Raw genomic sequence first — 21,539 nt, 5'->3', positions numbered from 1 at the left:
AAGGTTAGGGTGTGGGCCAGTTTTAAATTTTAAAATTAAGTTGTAATTTTTTAAATTGTGGACAACTTTATTGGGAAAGTGACATTTTACCAAAGATTAACAAAGGAGTCAAGAGACTGTGTCATGAGGTGGTCTGGGAGATGAGAATTCTTCAAAGAGGAGATTGCCAGTTTCCAAGCTGTAAGATAGAAAGACACTCAGTAAATTTAATCAATAGACCAGTAACCAATATGGCTGGTAAAGAATAAGCAACAACAAGGGAGAAGGAGAAGAGCTCAAGAGAAGTAACAGGGCAGAGCGATAATAGGGCTTATAATTTTATTTGAATGGTTTTGGCTTTTTCTCTAAGTGACATAGAAAGCCATTGCAGGTTTATGAGCAGAGAATTGGTGTAATCTGACTTAATCTGTTAATAGAATTACTCTGGGTACTGTTTTGGGAATAGTCTATAATAGCAACAGCTCTTCCTGACCCCATTCCTCTTATGTTCAATCTATCATTCACATTTTCTACTAGAAAGGACTTTATAAAACATAAAGTACATAATGCTATTCTCTAGTGCAAAACTCTGTGGTATTTATTGAAATAAAATAGTAGTGCCCTATGGTGTTCTGTGTTATCCAGTCCCTGCCTCCCCCTTTAGCCTCATCTAATGTCACTCATCCCATCTGTCACTGTGCTCCAACCATATTGATATTTCCTTTTCAGGAAATTCAGCTATTTCAGACAGATATTTTATACAGATTTCTTTTATTCTGCCTGAGAGCAATTCTGTACACTCTTTTGCAGATTAAATCTTACATGTTCTTAAAGTCTCAACTTGAATGTCACACACTCAGGAAGGCTTTCTCTGAACACTAAATTGAGTTAGGTTTCCTGATATAATTGTTCAATGTGATTAGTCTTCCCTCATGCACTGTGAGCTCCATGGTAATAAGGATTATGTTCCATTTTGTTTCTCTTACAGTAGTTGAACCTAGAATCAGTTATTTTCTCTATCCACAGGAAGTATGTCAACCCAATTCCATCTCACACTTTCTAGTTATATGAATTATAGCATAACATTGATAAAGAATGAACACATTTTAGCAAAGCTAAGTGACCATTAGAGGTGTCATTCAACTTCTCTGACTGACAAATTTCATTCATTTCTCATTATCATATGATATATTTTTGTAATGAGTACTTGGGTTTTACATAAAACATGCATTCTAAAGTGAGAATGCATGATAAATATCAAAGTAACACATTAAGGCTCTTATGTAACATAGCTTGCTTTTTTTAGTTTCTTTCTTTAGTAGACTTTATCTTGTGGAACTATGTCTCATTTTCAATAGCATTTTATTCTACATTGGTATGGTGATTACCATGACTTTCACTGAGAACACCCAATATTAAGCAAAACTTGCCATAATATTATGGGGTCATTTTAATTCTCTTTGTCTTCAAAAATTTGTCAAGAAAGCAAGCTAAGTCGTATTGAAGAGCATTCCTTTCCATTTTACAGATATAATTGAAATATAACTGCATCTCACAAATGATGGAAAAGATGAATAACAATAAAACCAATTTTTGCATTTTAGATAAGATTTGTTTGATATAAGTGGCCAAGGTGTGGCAGATACTCATGCATGCATCTTGAACATAATTTTGTTTCAATGTGCAGAGGATTTTAGAAAAGTGTGCAGGCATTGGAAATTATGTTGATTGCCTATGTTCTCTTTTGACAAAGATTTTTAAAAGGATTACTCTAAATAATTTTTAAATCAATAAGTAATTACGTTTTTTTTCCCAGTCAAGTAAATATTGACTTAGAGGAAGATGTATACATTGTCTCTATTTCTGGGAAAGAATGTTTTGATTGCTATTTGTCATTTCATGTTAAATAAATTCATATATTTGTTAAAAGAAGTGACACTAAATGCTTAAAAGAGATACCTATTGACTTTACATTGTTTTGCTGGGACTTATAGCAAGATATTCTGGCTTTCTTTTTACTACTTGGTCTTTGCATATCGGTTTTGTAAGAGATATAATCAGACAATATATTAGTGTGTTTTTTGAGGCATTAATACGAGAGCCTGACAGCATTATCTCTAATGTTTATATCACCATAAAATTGGTTTATAGTGATACAATTAGTAATGTTAAACCTAGCTATTATAAGAAGTAGTACTGATTGTTCCACAGTAAATCTCACTTTATAGTGACATAAATGAACAATATTTGTGCCATCATGGTTTATGGCATCAGGTAATTTCACAGGAACAAATAACAGTTATCCTGAATGCTCTAATCTTACAGATAAACTTTCCATTCATGTTACATTTTAAATCAATATTACTATGATTCACATGCTCTTTTGACTACCTAAAATTATGAAGGTTTATTTTTTAGCAAAAATATCACAAGTTACATACTTTGAAATATATTGTATCATTAAAATTTTCAATATTATTTTTTCTTCTGAATGCTATTTGGATATTTTATATTCTCATTAGGATATGAAAGAAGAGCATTTGCATTTTACTTATGTATTTTTTTTTGCATAAGTCATTTTGTGATGATAGTATAGCCTGTATTTTAAACAAGTTTTATTCAAATGCAAGTTTTCTTTTAACACATAGTATATTCATGCCAGTAATACTCAAAGTCATGGATGTTTAAGTAAATTATTGTAAATCGATTTGTGTTTACAAAACCATAAGTGCATTAGTCCATTCTCACGCTGCTATAAATAACTGCCTGAAACTGGGTAATTTATAAAGGAAAGAAGTTTGACTCACAGTTCTGCATGGCTGAGGAGGCCTCAGAAAACTTACAATCATGGCAGAAGGGTAAGCAAACATGTCCTTCTTCACATGTTGGCAGAAAGGAGAAGTGTAGACTGAAAGGGTTGTGGAGGAACCTCTTATAAAAACCATCAGATCTCAGGAGAACTTACTCACTGTCATAAGAACAGCAGGGAGGTAACATCCCCTATGATTTAATGATCTCCCACCTAGTGCCTCCTACAATACGTGGGGATAATGGGAACTACAATTCAAGATGAGATTCGGGTGAAGTAGCAGCCAAATCATATCATTTCACCCATGGCCCTCCCAAATCTCATGTCCTCACATTTCAAAACAAAATCATGCTTTCCCAGCATTCTCCCAAAGTCTTAACTCATTTCAGCATTAACTCAAAAGTCCATAGTCCAAATTCTCATCTGAGACAAGGAAAGTTCCTTCCTTTTATGAGCTTGTAAAATCAAAAGCGTGTTATTTACTTCCTAGATACAATGGGTGTACAAGCATTAGCTAAATTCATCCATTTCAAAGGAGAGAAACTTGCCAGAACAAGGGGGATACAGGGCCCATGCAAGTCCAAAATCCAATAGGTCAGTCATTAAACCTTAAAGTTACAAAATGATCTCCCTTGACTCAATGTTTCACATCCAGGTCATGCTCATACAAGAGGTGGGCTCCCATGGCCTTGGGCAGCTCCGCCTCTGTGGGTTCTCTGGGTACAGCCCCCTCTGGACTGCCTTCATGGGCTCGTGTTGAGTGCCTGTGGCTTTTCCAGGCCCACAGTGCAAGCTGTCAGTGGATCTGCCATTCTTGGTTCTAGAGGATGGTAGCCCTCTCCTCCCAGATCCACTAGGTAGTGTCCCAGTAGGGACTCTGTGTGGGAATTCCAACCCCACATTTGCCTTCTGCACTGCCCTACCAGAGGTTCTCCATGAGTACTCCACCCCTGCAGCAAACTTCTGCCTGCATATTTGGGTATTTCCACATGTCTTCTGAAATCTAGGCAGAGGTTCCCAAACCTCAATTCCAGACTGCACCAGCAGGCTCAACACCATGAGGAAGCTGTCAAGGCTTGGGGCTTGCACCCTCTGAAGCCAGGGTCTGAGCTGTGCCTTGGTCCCTTTTAGCCAGGGCTAGAGTGGCTAGGATGCAGGGCACCAAGTCCCTAGGCTGCACACAGCAGGGGGGACCTGGACCTTGCCCACGAAAGTATTTTTTTTTCTCCTAGGGCTCTGGGCCAGTGATGGTAGGGGCTGCCACAAAGGTCTCTGTCATATCTTGGAGACATTTTCCTTACTGTCTTGGTAATTAATATTCTGGTCCTCATCACTTACGCAAATTTCTATAGCAGTCTTGAATTTCTCCCCAGAAAATGGATTTTCCTTTTCTACTGCATTATCGGGCTGCATATTTTCCAAACTTTTATGCTCTGTCACTTCTTGAATACGTTTCTGCTTAGAAATTTCTTCTGCTGGATATCCTAAATTATCTCTCTCAAGTTCAAAGTTCCACAGATCTCTAAGGTAGGGGCAAAATGATGTCAGGCTTTTTGCTAAAGCAAAGCAAGAGTCACCTCTACTCCAGTTCAGAACAAGTTCCTCATCTTTGTCTGAGACCATCTCAGCCTGGACTTCATTGTCCATATCAGTATCAACATTTTGGTCAAAGCCATTCAGCAAGTCTCTAAGAAGTTCCAAACTTTCCCACATCTTTCTGTTTTCTTCTGAGCCCTTCAAACTGTTTCAGCCTCTGCTTGTTACCCAGTTTCAAAGTTGCTTCCATATTTTTGGGTAGCCTTGTAACAGCACCCCACCCTCTGTGGTAAGAATTTACTGTATTAGTCTGTTTTCACTTTTCTGTAAAGAGCTCTCTGTGACTGGGTAATTTATAAAAGAAATAGGTTTAATTGATTCACAGTTCCACAGGGCTGGGGATGTCTCAGGAAACTTACAATCATGGTGGAAAGGGAAGCACACATGCCCTTCTTCACACAATGCCAAGGAGATGTGCAGAGTGATTTGGGGGTGGGGGGGCTGCTTATAAAACAATCAGATCTCAGGAGAACTCACTGTCATGAGAACAGCATGGAAGTAACCTCCCCCATGATTCAATGACCTCCTACTGGGTCCCTCCCACAACACATGGGGATTATGGGAACTACAATTCAAGATGAGATTTAAGTGGGAACACAGCCTAACCATATCAATAAAGTTGACTAAATAACACATTAACTGAATTATTATTTGTCAATTTTATTTGTCAGGATAGATATGGCATAGCTTGATATTCAATAATACAACAATGTTACTGATATAGAACATTACTAGTTCTTGTTTATAACATTTTAGTCAAATCATTAGACACTTGTTTTCCATAAAGGAATTATGGAGGCCAAGAAAGCCTTCATTATCTTATCACTGCATCGTATTGAAATATCGGGGGAACCTGCCCCCGATAGTCACGTAGGTTCTTTTCTCTTTTCCCTAAGTGTTGGCTGGTCTGAGAAATAAAGGGAAAGAGTATAAAACAGAGAAATTTTAAAGCTGGGTGTCCGGGGGAGACATCACATGTCAGCAGGTTCCGTGATGCCCCCTGAGCCATAAAACCAGCAAGTTTTTATTAGTGATTTTCAAAAGGGGAGGGAGTGTACAAATAGGGTGTGGGTAACAGAGATCACATGCTTCACAAGGTAATAAGATATCACAAGGCAAATGGAGGCAGGGCCAGATCACAGGACCACAGGATCAGAGCAAAATTAAAATTGCTAATGAAGTTTCGGGCACACATTGTCATTGATAACATCTTATCAGGAAACAGGGTTTGAGAGCAGACAACTGGTCTGACCAAAATTTATTAGGCGGGAATTTCCTCATCCTAATAAGCCTGGGAGCACTACAAGAGACCAGGGCTTATTTCATCCCTACAGCTGTGACCATAAAAGACGGCTGCCCCTGAAGTGGCCATTTCAGAGGCCTACCCTCAGGGATGCATTCTCTTTCTCAGGGATGTTCCTGCTGAGAAAAAGAATTCAGCGATATTTCTCCCATTTGCTTTTGAAAGAAGAGAAATATGGCTCTGTTCCATCCGGCTCACTGGCAGTCAGAGTTTAAGGTTATCTCTCTTGTTCCCTGAACATTGCTATTATCCTGTTCTTTTTTCAAGGTGCCCAGATTTCATATTGTTCAAACACACATGCTCTACAAACAATTTGCACAGTTAATGCAATCATCACAGGGTCCTGAGGTGACATACATCCTCCTCAGCTTATGAAGATGACGGGATTAAGAGATTAAAGTAAAGACAGGCATAGGAAATCACAAGGGTATTGATTGGGGAAGTGATAAGTGTCCATGAAATCTTCACAATTTATGTTCAGAGATTGCAGTAAAGACAGACGTAAGAAATTATAAAAGTATTAATTTGGGGAACTAATAAATGTCCATGAAATCTTCACGATTTATGTTCTTCTGCCATGGCTTCAGCCGGTCCCTCCATTCGGGGTCCCTGACATCCTGCAACATTGAAAAGGTTACAGAATTCCAGAGGCTCCCAAACAGGCAAATACATACTTTGGCTAAGAAGCAATATGTATTACTTCTGATCACAAAATACTGCCTTTCATTAGTCACATTGTCACTTTCAGCTGCGTGAAACTAAAACATGCAGTTACAAATGTGCCTCAAAGATGTGAACAGATAATATTATTAATATATTAGAAATGTCTACCATTCATTGGAGCGTTGATCTATTATATGTTAAAATAAACATGTATGTTTCCATCATTACTTATTAGAAAACAAGATGCTATAAGCTATTAAGTAAATCAACTTTCTCTTGTAAACTGAACAGTTTCAAAAATTTTGCAATTCTTTATAGACATTAAAACATTATTATATTTGTGCTTTATTTATGCATAAATGGAACAAACATTCCTAGAAATAATTGCTTCAATATAAAAGAATCCATTGTATTCATGGGTTCATTTCACATACCTGGCAGCATGTGATTCATTAAATTAAATTATGTTAAAGTATTTTTAATATTTAAAAAGATGTTATATATCTAAAATGTTGTTATTGGTTAATTTTCTGTAGTATAATACTTTGGATAATACTTATGATCTGAATCATATGTTGTTTACACTAATATTTTATTGTTGATTCAACTCTTCCTTCATTATTTTCTTTATATTAAATGATATTGCTTGTGGCCCCTTTTGTTCCAAAACCATACATTTTCTAGTTCATGTTGTAACTGTGGTACCAAGGAATTGAAAACTCAAAAAAACATATCTGGTTCTAGCTGGCTAAATGGAAAAAGAGGTATTTATCTGACAGAGAACTGGACTGTGTGAGTATCAGTAGAACTCCTCATGATGGCAAAAGGAGAGAAAAAAAAAATGTATGACCAACATGCATTTTCTGTTAGATGATAGGCTTGGGTTAAAAAACACCAAGGAGAAATTTGTATACATACCTTCTGTAAATTATCTGACAGAGATCAGAAAATAACTGTGAGGAGGCCACAAACAGCAGAATTCCATAGATGTTTGCAATAAACTCAGAAACATTTGCTTATATTTTGTAATCTGTACTGACAAGCTGAGATAAATGGGAGAATGCATACACATTTTCAACTTTTACATTTTATGTTTGTTTGTTGGAGAATGTATCTCAAGTTTATGGGAAAGTTATGAGGAATGTAAAAGTTCAAGTGTAGGATTTTCTTTCTTCTCAGTAATTAAACCATGTCTAGTATGCATTTTCTTTAATCCCATCTGATTTATGTTTGACCCAAGAAGTAATTTATTCAAGTTTTACAAAATGTTCTACTTGTTCATTAAGATTTCTATGTGTTCCTGAATGAATTACTTACTGAGTTATTCTTATGATAATCTTCATTTTTCATAAGTCAATTTTTATATTACTCTCTCTGGTTCTATTGCTTTAAATTTCTACATTGTACAGAGCAGTCCTCAGGAGCAAAATGTATTCATGAGTGTGTGGTGGTTTGCTGACATTGATGCTAAATTATGTAGGTTGTTTAGAGGATAAAAGTTGCTTGAAGTTTACATCGTATTTTTAAAAGCATTGTTTCTGTTCACATTTTTAAGCTAAAGACAAATTCCTGCAATATCCTCAATATAGCTCAATAAATAGAAACTGATTTATTATATCCCGTATTTGTTTTACTATTTAAATAAATGATTAATCTTATTTTATTTTAATGATTAGCTTATTTTACCTTTTCTGCTGAAATTTCACTATGTTTCCTTTTTTCTTTCACTCCCTAAATAATGTTAGGGGGAATTTCTGATCCCCTGGCCTGCCCATGGTTATTTTCTGTTCTCTGTCAGATCATTTGCAGGAAGAGCACACATAAATTTCTGTTTTAACAAATTTTCTTTTATTGGTTAACTTAAACATGAAGCTAAAATGTTTATAAATACACAAGATATTTACCAGATTATGTATGAGCTACAAATAACCTCCTATTTTAGTGAACAACATAGCTGGAAGCCTGGATTCCACACAGTTTTGCTAGTAACTAACTATAAGACTTTAGAAATGTCACATAACCTCAACGGAATTCACTATTTTAATCTGAGAAGTGAAAATAAAATTTCTAGATTATCTCCAAGTGTTTTTACAGTTTTACATCAGTATGATACATGTGCTTGAATTAATGAACCAATATCGATATATTATTATCAACTAAAGTCAATTTTGTTCATATTTTCTTAGTTTGTACCTAATGCCACTTTTGTGTTTCAGGATCCTATCCAGGAAAACACAGTATATTTAGGTGTCATGTCTCCTGGTAATTTCTAAAGGCTTCTTCCTTTCTCTCTGTCTCTTTCTCCCCTTCCCCTTCCCCTTCCCTTTCCCCTTCTTCCTTCCATCCTTCCTTCCTTCTCTCTTTCCTTTCTCTTTTCTTTTCTTTTCTTTTTCTCTCTCTCTTTCTTTCTTTCTTTTTCTTTCTCTTTCTTCTTTCTTTCTTTCTTCCTTCCTTCATTTTCTTTCTTCTTTCTTATCTCCTTTCCTTTTCTTTTTCCTTTCCCCTTTCATTTTTCCTTTCCTTTTTCTTTTTCCCTTTCCTTTCCTCTCCTCCCTTCCCCTCTCTTCTCCTCTCCTTTCCTTTTTCCTTTCATATCTCATTTTCTTCCTTTCCTTTTCTTTCCTTTGCTTTTTGATGACTAGACAATTTCTAGTAGCACTGGCCAGAAATTTTGTGTAATGTTCCTTTATTTGTATTTGTCTGATGTTTGTGCTTTGATTACATTTGTGTGATAGGTTTGGGTAAGAAGGCTACAGAGGTAAAGTTTCATTTCCATAAGATCATACTGAGCATGACTTATTGTAGAAGTTGACCTTGATTGAGGTAGCATTGGTCAAGTTTCTCCACTATAAAATTATTTCTTTATACCCATTAGATTGACATTACATTGCCTTATTTCCTCTTTTATTTTAGTTCTATCTATCTATCTATCTATCTATCTATCACCTATCTATCTATCTATCATCTATCTATCTATCTATCATCTATTACCTATTTAAATTATATTTGGTGTATGATCATTTGTTTTATATCTATTTTTCTTTCTAAGGAAACAATATGAAGTTTGTGAAAAGATAAACTGTTTTCTAGATTACATCTTCTCTACTCAGATGCTTTAACTTAATTAAGTTACCTAAAAGTAGATCAAACTATCCTACTTTTATATAGCACTAAGATTTGAATATATCTTTTTGTCACAGAATATGTATTATATTTCACATATGAGTTTTTCATGCATATGATGTGCTAATTTACAGAGTGTAGTATACTAATCTCACTCTCAAATCTGTACAATCTTAAGATAACCTCTAAAATACTGATTCCCTGGCTCTCTACCTCAATATGTAAGTTTAGTTAAAATTTTGTGTGGGACCTAGAAATAGGCATTTTCAACAGGCACTCCAGTCTGTTATGATATTGGTGGTTCAGAGACCACACTTCTAAAAATATTAGGTGTAATATTTAAAAGTGTTAGCTTTATCATCACCAATATTGAAATTTTACCCTATTTTCAACTTTTTTTATCTGTGTGATTTTGAGCAAGTTACTTTTTGTCTCAATATATCAATTTATCTGTAAAGCGAAGGTGGTAATAGAACTTTACACAGATAATGTGGCTAATACAACATTTAGCCAAGTTCCTAATATATATTAAGTCATGAGTAAATTCTAGATCCTATTTTTAAGCAAGAAATATTCATCTTTTTCAATAATTTTTTTCTAGTTACCTTTAGGCTTTGTACAGTAATTATCATATTTTTCAAATTACATTCTATGGCTTTCAAAACTACAATCATATTAATTCTAAATTGTGTCACTTCTCCCAATATCACAATAAACCTAAAACTTGTAATAATGCACAAAACATTTGGAATAATATTTTCTTTATGCATCATAAAACTTTCAAACTCTCTACAGGGAAATGTGATATTAAGAATTAAACAATCAGGCTATGAGCTGAAAGGTAAACTTTCTAGCTAACATTGTCCTAAGTCATTACATTTCCCTTAAGGTAAGAAAATACAGTGTCTGTTTCCTATGAGAATAACAATACCTGACATCATATAATAGTTAAAAACATTTCCTAATTTGGTAATGCATAGAATTTCAACACAAACATGATTTTTATCACGTAAATTGTCAGAACACTGAAACACAGAGATTCTCAAGGAAATGCCTTAGATTATTTAATAAATCTAAATCTCATAGCTACAAACAGCATGTTGGGCAGAAAGACAGAAAATTCAAAAAATATTTTTTTGAGTCTGATAACTGAGAATGATGACATCATTGACAGAAATACTGTGCTAAATGATTCTATTTTGGAATAGAGGGGCTGTAAATTTTATTTGTAAGTTTGAACAATTTTATTTTAAGTAAAGTTAGCATATTTTCATTAAGCCTTCTCAGTGGCTTTTCTTTGAGTCTTTCATCTTTATTAAAAAAATGAAAGTAATAAAAATAATGAGTTGAGGATCATAACATACAAGAGTTTTCTACTATTAAACTTTATTTATAATTTACTCAAGTACTACATAAATATTTTTTACTTTTCTAAAATAATTTTATTTAAATAATTTTGATTTAGACATTTGACATTCAAGTACTATAATTTATTTGCACATTTTCTTTTAATTGTAAAGATAAATTTTGTCTTTAGAAGAAAAATACATATTTGAAACATAAATATTTTATTTTGAATTTTTATATGTATTTTAATTTATATTATTTGATAAAATATGTTCACATTTTACATACTTTGAATACTGTTCTATCTTATTTTATAGGTTTCTTATTGATGATAATAGTGACAATTTTTGGGGTTTGTCTGTAAGAAAAAATATGCCTATCTTCCTAAGTTCACTTTTAAAATGCGATTTTATCCTTTAGATATATTTATATTCTGTAAACTTTAAAACTATTATTATACTTTATTTTATTATTGGTGCATAAACTTTATTCTGAAACTCTTATTGGCCATATTAATTTCCTAGAAAATGTTCTTAGAATTAACATTCTTAATTTGTTAAGTTGAAAAAGTATTTTCAAAATTGATGTGTTATTTCATGATAGTCCACTGATATTTAAAAATATTTGCACTTTCATAGCAAGTTAAAGTGTTTTACATAAAGAGATATTCTGAAGTTTAATTAAAAATACTAATATTTCTGAAAATTTACATGTAATACAGGTTATAGGCACAGGTATGTAGCTTCTGGAACAGAACTACTCTTGGAATCTTCCTTTGTGTTTTCTTAATATGCCATGATGATGTGCTCATAATCAATAACATTTCTTGTTTTTTTTTCTGATACTTTGGGAAACACATAAAACCTCATTGTGTGTGTGTGTGTGTGTGTGTGTATGTATATATATATATATATGCACTTGCTTCCTAAACTTCTATTCTGGTAGAGAAATAATATAACATAGTTGGTTTTGGAAGTATTTCAATACAATAGAACCAAAAGTTTGAGTTATAATTTTGGCAACTAAAAATCTACTGTGAAGTTTAATATTGAGTGTAAACTTGATTAGATGGAAGCATGCAAAGTATTGTTCCTGGGTGTGTCTGTGAGGATGTTGCCAAAGGAGATTAACATTTGAGTCAGCCATCTGGGAAAGGCAAACACACCCTTATTCTGGGTGGGCACAATCTAATCAGCTGCCAGTGGTGCCAGAATAAAAGCAGACAGAAGAATGTGGAAAGATTAGTCTGGTTTCATCTTCTGGCCTACACCTTTCTTCCATGTTGGGTGCTTCCTGCCCTCTAACATTGGACTCCAAGTTCTTCAGCTTTGGGACTCAGTTTGGCTTCCTTTCTCCTCAGCTTGCAGATGGCCTATTGTGGGACCTGACCTTGTGATTGTGTGAGTCAATACTCTTTCATAAACTCTCCTTTATTTATCCTATTGTTATGCTTCTCTAAAGAACCCTGACTAATACATCTAGTAACTATGCAACATGTGCTAACGTAGGAAAGCTTTTGGAAAGTTGGCCAAGTGTTTAATTCTTGTCAATGTTTACAAAGAATACATTTAATACCTCTAAACTGGGATTACGTTTTACTCTACCTACAGACTACCACTTCTTTATGTAGTACTCTGACAATGTTTTATAATTAAGTTTTCAGTGTAGCCATAACAGACATTTGAATTTTCTATACCTAGTTTAGAATCTCTATATCAATAGATTCCAAATTTTCTCACTAAGCTTTCAAATACTGGAAAATTTGCCCAGATTATTTAAAAATATAGCATTTCTTATAGAGTTCATCATATTCTAATTCCTTCATAATTAGTATGCAGAGAAAACTATTTGAAAAATAATGAAGACCTTCAAATTTCAAAAATCTTATTTAACAGAGAACCCAGAAATAAAGCTGCACATCCATAGCCATCTGATCTTCAATAACGTTCACAAAAATAACTAACGGAGAAAGGACTCACTATTCAATAGATGTAGTGAGTGGGATAGTTGGCTAGCTGCATGAGGAAGAATGGCTCTGGACCTATACCTTTCACTATATACAAACATTAACTCAAGATGGATTGAATATTTAAATGTAAAATATCAAACTATAAGAATTCTAGAAGAAAACCAAGGAAATACCATGCTGCATGTAAGCCTTGGCAACGAATTTATGACTAAGACCTTAAAAGCAATTGCAACATATAATTTGACAAGAGGGTTTTCTTTAAACTAAAGAGTTTTTGCACAGCAAAAGAAGCCATCAACAGACTAAACAGACAACCTACAGGATGAGAGAAAATATTCACAAACTATGCATCCAACAAAGATCTAATATCCACAATCTACAAAGAACTTAAACAATTAAACAAGCAAAAAACAAATAACGCCATTAAAAAGTGAGCAAAAGACATAAACAGACACTTCTCAAAAGGAGACATAGAAGCAGCCAACAAACATATGAAAAAATATTAAACATCACTAATAACCAGAGAAGTGCAAATCAAAACCACAATGAGATACCATCTCACACCAGTCAGAATTGCTATTTTTAAAAAGTCAAAAACCAGCAGATAGTGGTGAGACTTCATAGAAAAGGGAACCCTTATGCAATATAGGTGAAAATGTATACTATTTCAGCCATTGTGGAAAGTAATTTGGAAATTTCTCACAGAACTTAAAACAGAACTACCATTTCACCCAGCAATCCCATTAGTGAGTATATTTCCGAAAGAAAATAAATTATTCTACAAAAAAGCCACATGCATTCATATGTTCATTGTAGCACTATCCACAATAGCAAATATATGGAACCAACCTAGGTGTCCTTCAGTGGTGGATTGGATAAAGAAAATGTGGTACATATACACCATTGAATACTATGTAGCCATAAGAAAGTACAAAATCTTGTCCTTTGTAGAAACATGGAAGCAGATGGAGGCCATTATCTTAAGTGAATTAACACAAGAACAGGAAACAAAATACTGTATGTTATTACTTACAAGTGGGAGATAAATTTTGGGTACCCATGAATATAAAGTTTGCAACAATAGACACTGGGGACTATTAGAGCAGGGAGGCAGAAAGAGGGGCAAAGACTGAAAAGCTGAGGCTGAGTACCAGGTTCATTATCTGGATGATGGGATCGTTTATATCCCAAACCTCAGCATCATGTAATATATCCATATTGCATGTAATATATCCATATTGCATGTAATATATCCATAATTGCATATAACCTGCAATTATACCCCAAATCTAAAGTAAATGCTAAAATCATAAAATATAAATGTATGTTGAGAAATCTTCTTTAACTTAAATGATAAGGTAAATTTTTATAAAAAATCATTAGTCTCAGATTTGCTTTTAACTATATAAGTATTTGGCCTAAAATAAACTTTTCTTATTCCTCCTTGTTAGATAATTAACAACTTTGCATTTCTTTAACCACTTGGAGTCAGTAGTTCCATTTTTCCAACTACTTCTTCTGAATTATTCTGACTTTCCTTGCCTTTCATAACTGACTTGCATGGGTTCTTAATACAAATACAATATTTTTATTACATTCAAATATAGAAATAATTGATCTATGGTTGTCCTTTATCAGATATATGTTACATTAATATTTTCTGGAATGTGCGTATTTATTTTTCTGTGTCTGCATCTTCTGAGGAGTAGAAATTTTTAATTTTGTTCAATTCCATTTTATCATATTTTTCTTTATATTCACTACTTTCTGTTACCTGTCTACAAAAGGGTTGCCTTCATGGAAATATTTTGCTATATTGTCTATTAAATATGTTACGGTTTTAACTTGGGTTGTCTTAATAACTTTGACAATGTTGTTTAGTCATATTGTCTATTCTTGGGTCTTTTTAATAAGTTTTAGAGTAAGGCAGTGAGTCTTAGGAACTTTTTCTTTTTTTCTAGATAAATTTGGATATTCTAAAGCCCCATTTATTTTCCACATAAATTGTATCATCAGCTTGGAAATTTCAACATCAGTAATGAAAAGAATTCTGGAATAATATTTGAGACCCCACTGGATTTATAGATGAATTGGAGAAGAACTGACATCTTAGCAATATTGAATCTTCCAATCTGCATCCTAGGAATAATGGCAAACTAAATTATACTGGACATACTAAACAAAAAACTAACACTAGACAAAATACTGTGTTTCATATTCAAATTAGATCAACCAAAAAGTACTGAAACTACTGAAACTCTCATAGATTTGCTGTGGCTATAAATTGTTACAGACACTCTGGAAAACTCTTTATCAGACTCTAATAAAATGTGTACTTACACTGCGACACACAATTTTTATCCTAGCTATATAGCCAAAAGACATGAAACTACGTGTTCACCAAAATACAAACATACAAACAAGTGCAACAAACTTTTATACCAGTTTTATTCATAAAATTCCAACCTGGAAACAACCCACAGAAATAAAATATGTTTTGGTACATTTACACAATGTCACACTACATATCAGTGAAGAAGAATAGACCACTGGTGAAACAACAGCATGGATAAATTTCACAGAAATAATGCTGAATGAGAGAATACAGACATAAAAGACCACATACTGTAAGATTGTATTTGTATTACATTCAAATATAGAAATAATTGAACTATGGTTGTACAGGTCAGGTAAGTGGTTAATTTAAGTGACATATTGTCTACAGGGTTATGTGCTACAGCCTTCTTGGATACTAATCTCTCCTAATGTATATGGTGACAGTGAATAATATTGATACATAAAATTAATTGAGCCATATGGTAAATATTCAGACACTTTATTGCATGCACATTAAACACCAATTTAAAAGAAAATGTATTGAATAATTAGATTCCTCCACCTTATGCGGAACACAGACACTAAGGTAGCTCTTTCTAAAGCAACTTATCAAATGGATCTTATAAGAAGAAAGCAAAGAGCATAGAGAAAAGACTTCCATCTACTAAAATCTGAGGGATACCTCATTAAAGCAGTTTACTCTGCAGCAACTGTAATGCACTGAATCCTACAAGCTGACTGTCCCTATGTACAGCCAAAAATTTCTCATTGGTTTAGTACTTTCCTGTTTTTAGTAGAAACAGATAATCAAGAATCAGAAGTTATGAGAGCAAATATCCCAACATGACAATCTACAAAATGAGGAATAAAGAATTTAGAGGTAACAATGTGTTTTGAAAGAACAAGAGATCTAATTTTAAAATAAAACTACATTCTAAGGATGACAAAGGAAAGATGTGCACCATGAATTTAAGAATAGATTCAGGATTCTGCAAAAAACAAAACAAGACAAAACAAACAAACAAAACAAATACAAAATGAAAAGATGTTCTTAAGAAAGAAAACTAATATCTACAATTTGAAATTTTTCAATAGAAGATTTGAAAGATTATGCCAAGTGAAGCTCTCAAAAGGTAGTAAAAATGACAAAAAGAAAATATGACAATTAGAAAATGATTTTGTGGAGTTCTCAGATCACAATAATATTTCTTCAAAGACAGAACAATGAATAAGAAGGAGATTAATGTATCAAAAATAGTATAATAAAGCTTCCCAAAGACTGAAGAACATGTGTCTTACAGAAAAAAAAGACCCACTCTAGAAAACAGAATACAAAGGGAGCACGCTGGATGATACGGTTTGGCTCTGTGTCCCCACCCAAATCTCATCTTGATTTATACTCCCATAATTTCTGCTTGTTGTGAGAGGGACCCAGTGGGAGATAATTTGAATCATGGGGTAGTTTTCCCTATACTGTGCTCTTAGTAGTGAATAAGTCTAATGAGATCTGATTGTTTTAGAAGGGGTTTCTGCTTTGGCATTTTCCTCATTCTCTCTTTGCCTGCTGCTATCCATGTAAGCTGGGACTTGCTCCTCCTTGCATTCCACCGTGATTGTAAGGCTTCCCCAGCAACATGGAACTGTGAGTCAAATTAAACCTCTTTTTTCTGTAAGTTGCCCAGTCTCAAGTATGTCTTTATCAGCAGTGTGAAATGGAATAATACAGTAAATTGGTACCAGTAGAATGGGGCATGGCTGAAAAAATACCCCAAAATGTGGAAGTGACTTTGGAACTGAGTAACAGAGGTTGAAATAGTTTGGAGGGCTCAGAAGAAGACAGGAAAATGTGGCAAAGTTTGGAACTTCATAGAGACTTGTTAAATGGCTTTGACAAAAATGCTGATAGTGATATGAACAATAAGGTCCAGGCTGAGGTGGTCTCAGATGGAGATGGGGAACTTTTTTGGGAACTGAAGAAAAGATGACTCTTGTTATGTTATAGCAAAGAGACTGGTGGCATTTTGCCCCTGCCCTAGAGACATGTGAAACTTAGAACTTCAAAAAGATGATTTAGGGTATCCGCTGCAAGAAATTTCTAAGCACCAAACCAATCAAGAGGTGAATTGGGTGCTGTTAAAGGCATTCAGTTTAATAAGGAAAACAGCATAAAAGTTCAGAAAATTTGCAGCCTGACAATGCAATAGAAAAGAAAATTTCATTTTCTGAGGAGAAATCCAAGCCTGCTGCAGAAATTTGCATAAGTAACAAAGAGCTGAATGTTAATCCCCAAGACAATGGGGAAAATGTCTTGAGGGCATGTCAGAGGTCTTCATGACAGCCCCTCTCATCACAGGCCTGGAGGCCTGGAGGGAAAACGTGGTTTCATGGGCTGGGTCCAGGGCCCCTGTGCTGTGGGCAGCCAAGGGACTTGATGCCCTGTGTCCCAGCCCCTCTTTCCATGACGAAAAAGGGTCAACATAGAGCTCGGACATGTCTTCAGAGGGTGCAAGTCACATGCTTTAGCAGCTTCCAACTGGTATTGAGCCTGTGAGTGCACAGAAGTCAAGAACTGGGGTTTGGGAACCTCTGACTAGGTTTCAGAGTATGTATAGAAATGCCTGGATGCCCAGGATGAAGTTTGCTGCAGGGATGGGGCTCTCATGGATAACCTCTGCTAGGGCAGTGTGGAAGGAAAACATGGGGTTGGAGCCCCCACACAGAGTCCCTTCTAGGGCACTGCCTAGTGGAGCTGTGAGAAGAGAGCCACCATCCTCTAGACCCCAGAATGATAGATCCACCAACAACTTGCACCATGTGCCTGGAAAAGCCACAGACAGTCAACACCAGACCCTGAAAGCAGCCAGGAGGGAGGCTGTACCCTACAGAGCCACAGTGGTGGGAGCTGCCCAAGACTATGGGAACCCACCTCTCGCATCAGCATGACCCAGATGCGAGACATGGCATCAAAGGAGATCATGTTGGAGCTTTAAGATTTGACTGCCCTGCTGGATTTCGGACTTGCATAGGGCTGGTAGCCCCTTTGTTTTGGCCATTTTTCCCCATTTGGGAAGGCTGTATTTACCCAATGCCTGTATCCCCACTGTATCAAGGAAGTAACTAACTTGCTTTTGGTTTTACAGGCTGATAGGTGGAAGGGACTTGCCTTGTGTCAGATGAGACTTTGGACTGTGGATTTGGGGATTAATGCTGAAATGAGATAAGACCTTGGGGAACTGTTGGGAAGGCATGATTGGTTTTAAAATGTGAGGGCACTAGATTTGGAGGGGTCTGAGGTGGAATGATATGGTTTGGCTCTGTGTCCCCACCCAAATCTCATCTTGAATTTTACACCCATAATTCCCATGTGTTGTGGGCAAACCCGGTGGAGATAATTTGAATCATGAGGATGGCTTCCCCATACTATTTTCTTGTTAGTGAATAAGTCTCACAAGTTGTGATGGTTTTATCAGGGGTTTCTGCTTTTGCGTCTTCCTCATTCTGTCTTTGCTTGGTGCCATCCATGTAAGATGGGACTTGCTCCTCTTTGCCTCCTGCTATGATTGTGAGGCTTCCCCAGCAATGTGGAACTGTAAGTCCAATTAAACTTCTTTCTTTCGTAAATTGTCAGTCTTGTATATGTCTTTATCAGCAGCGTGAAAATGGTCTAATACACTGGGAAAGTGATTTTTAGTGTACCATTTATGGTACATTTATTAGTTACACACTCCAAAGGTAAATGCAAAATAAAGACAGGATATGATTCAGAAAAATCTACCTCTTAAGCACACTTTCATAGGAAGCTACTAGAAGATGCCTTCTAACAAATCAAGGAAATAAATTAAAACAAGAAGATATGAGGTTCATAAAACAGTAGCCATAACAAATGATAGCAGACTAAAGAAATTCCAAGGTTGCAGTTGTGCTTCAATCATAGAGAGCAAAGCATCCAGATTAGAACAAGAGGTTGATTCCAGGATGACCCTTGCAGGCCACTGATTCATTGAGTGATACACTGGAGAAGTTAAGCCATAAATATATATCAGCAGCATACACATGGCACACCAAAAGCCCAAGCCTGTCTGCTGCCACTATAAAGGATTTATGTTATGTAGCATCCTGGAAAATGAAAAGTTGCACAGAAATAAAGCACTGATATTTGGTTTATTAACTATGACATCTTCTATTTAATTCTTCTATATTATAATGTTAGCAGAAATGATAAACATTAAAATAATTCCTAACTCAGCAATTTGGTAATAATAATAAACACATATCCTACTTTGACACTATGCTTTTTGTTTTATATAGTAGAGCATCTATGACTGTCATAAAAACATGTTGGCTATGAAAATAAGAATCGTTCATATTTAATAGAATATGAACTAAAAATTTTAAAATATCACAAAGTTTCAAAGTTTATTTAATGAAATAAATGAAAAGACGATACTTTGATGAGTGGTTGAATATAGAGCACAGGAAAGTTGATAAATCAAAAAATAATTTAATCAAGTTATTTTGACATACTCACATGATTATCTGAAGTACTGAAAATGAGAATCTTTGAACTGGATACTTTGAAAGACTATGCCAAGTTCAGCTCTCAAAAGGTAGTTACAAATGATAAAAAAAGATAATTAGAAAATATTTTTTGGAGTTCCCATATCACAATAATATTTCTTCTAAGACAGAACAATGAATAAGAAGAATAGTAAAAGGAGATTCAATGATGAGATATTGTGTTTGATTTGCTGCTTCTGATTACAATACTATTTGTACTATAATTTTAAAACTAATACGTGTGCATGTACATTGGGTTTTTTAAATAAACAACAAATAAAGTGATGCCATCTATTTCAGGGAATATAGAAAGAGTAATTTTATTTTTAATTTTAAGTTATTCTATAATGTTATTATATATGTAATATATAATGCTTTAATTTTGTATTTTATATAATTTAAAACTATTTTAATTTAAATTAAATTTAAATTAAGCTATATAGAGACGGCTTCCTTTGTCTTAGCGCAAGAATTGCACACCACAGCTTGCGTGCTAAATCTGGTTCACCTCTTATTTTTGATATCACCTGCAAGCTAACAACTTTATACTTTTAAAGACTGAAAATAAATGAAAGAAATAATATTTTTGATAACTGTATGAAGTTAAAATTTCAGTTTCCATATATAAACTTATATTGAAATACATCCATACTAATTTGTCCATTCTTTATGATTGCTTTTGCCCTACAATGGAAAATTTGAATAATTGTGACAGAAGAAAAGCTTTAAATATTTACTATCTCACCTTTTACAGAAATCGTTTTCCAACCTGCCTTATAGAATAATTCTTAAACACCTCAAAAAGAAAATTTTCCTGATCTGAAGAAAATCATTCTTTGAAAATTATGTCACACAATGAACATAGGCATAAATTCAAGACTGTTTGTATAACTGAATCTTTAATTTAAAAAGACTAAAGATGCAAGAGATTATTAAAATAATGCAAATGATGAAGCTATGGTGTGAGATAGGAGAGATTTAAGGCTACTAGAGCCAAGTGTGCAATTTAAAGATGACCATGTGGTCCTTTGTTGTGAAGGCACTCAAGTCTTGGGATGGAAAAGCTAAATTGTTTCTCACATAAAAGAAGGAATGACTGATGAATGTAATCAGGAACAATAAATGATAGTTCTCACAAAATTGAAATGTAGCCATCCAAATATATATTGCCCTGGGAAGCAAATCATAATAGTCAATAAGTTAACATTCTGTTACAGACATTATGTGTGTGGAATCTACATACCTAATGTAGGGGAGAAATTTGAAGAACAAAAGTTTTGGAGATTTTTATTTCTTTTAATGAAAACCATTACATTACTGTATCTGCCTTTAGAATATTTTAGTTTGCTTGTTTTACATGGAGTAATTTAAAAACTTATTTTGCTGTCTTAACAACATCTAATATTATACTATGAAATTTAGGAGTTTAAGGAAAGATACTGTTGCATACACAATTAAAGAAAATGGTGTGCAATTTTAGTGAGATGAAAGAATTTTATTCACATTTCATCACATAACAAATTATCTATTAACTGGCATCTCTATACCACTGTATTGTAGAAAAAAACTGAACTTCATGATAATGACTCCAACATTCAATAAATTTTGGATATACTTTTAGAGCCACTGCATTCTTTTAAAAATGAACTTTGACAGCTTGCTGTTACTTACAGCAGGAGAGCACATATTCAAAAATAAAATCAAACAAATATAAGTTATATTTATTTGTAAATATCTTGAAACTTCAGAGTGGTTTTCAAGAGATATCTGGACTAGTGAGATAGAGAGGTCCCATGTAGACATAAGTAGTAATCAATAGTTTACTGGAAATAATATCCAGCTTGCATGAAAAATTC

At 34.3% G+C, this 21,539-nt stretch overlaps 1 long non-coding RNA gene across 5 annotated transcripts in view; it reads right to left on the bottom strand.

Moving 5' to 3' along the window:
- LOC134761273 (uncharacterized) overlaps positions 1-21,539 on the bottom strand; it is a 195,445-nt gene that overhangs the window by 91,581 nt on the left and 82,325 nt on the right. The window contains exons 5-6 of one of the 5 annotated variants that reach the window (XR_010139689.1): positions 19,655-19,725; positions 41-178 (exon numbers count right to left, since the gene is read on the bottom strand). The exons of 3 other annotated variants lie outside the window; for them this stretch is intronic. This is a non-coding gene — a long non-coding RNA (uncharacterized LOC134761273). Of the gene's footprint in view, positions 1-40; positions 179-19,654; positions 19,726-21,539 lie in introns of those variants that run through there. One more of the 5 variants, XR_010139687.1, reaches the window with a different exon arrangement.

The sequence above is a fragment of the Pongo abelii genome, chromosome 3, assembly GCF_028885655.2.
Source record: "Pongo abelii isolate AG06213 chromosome 3, NHGRI_mPonAbe1-v2.0_pri, whole genome shotgun sequence".
NCBI lineage: Eukaryota > Metazoa > Chordata > Mammalia > Primates > Hominidae > Pongo > Pongo abelii.
The sequence above is the reverse complement of the archived record's forward strand: the minus strand, read 5'-3'. Positions and strand labels throughout refer to the sequence as shown.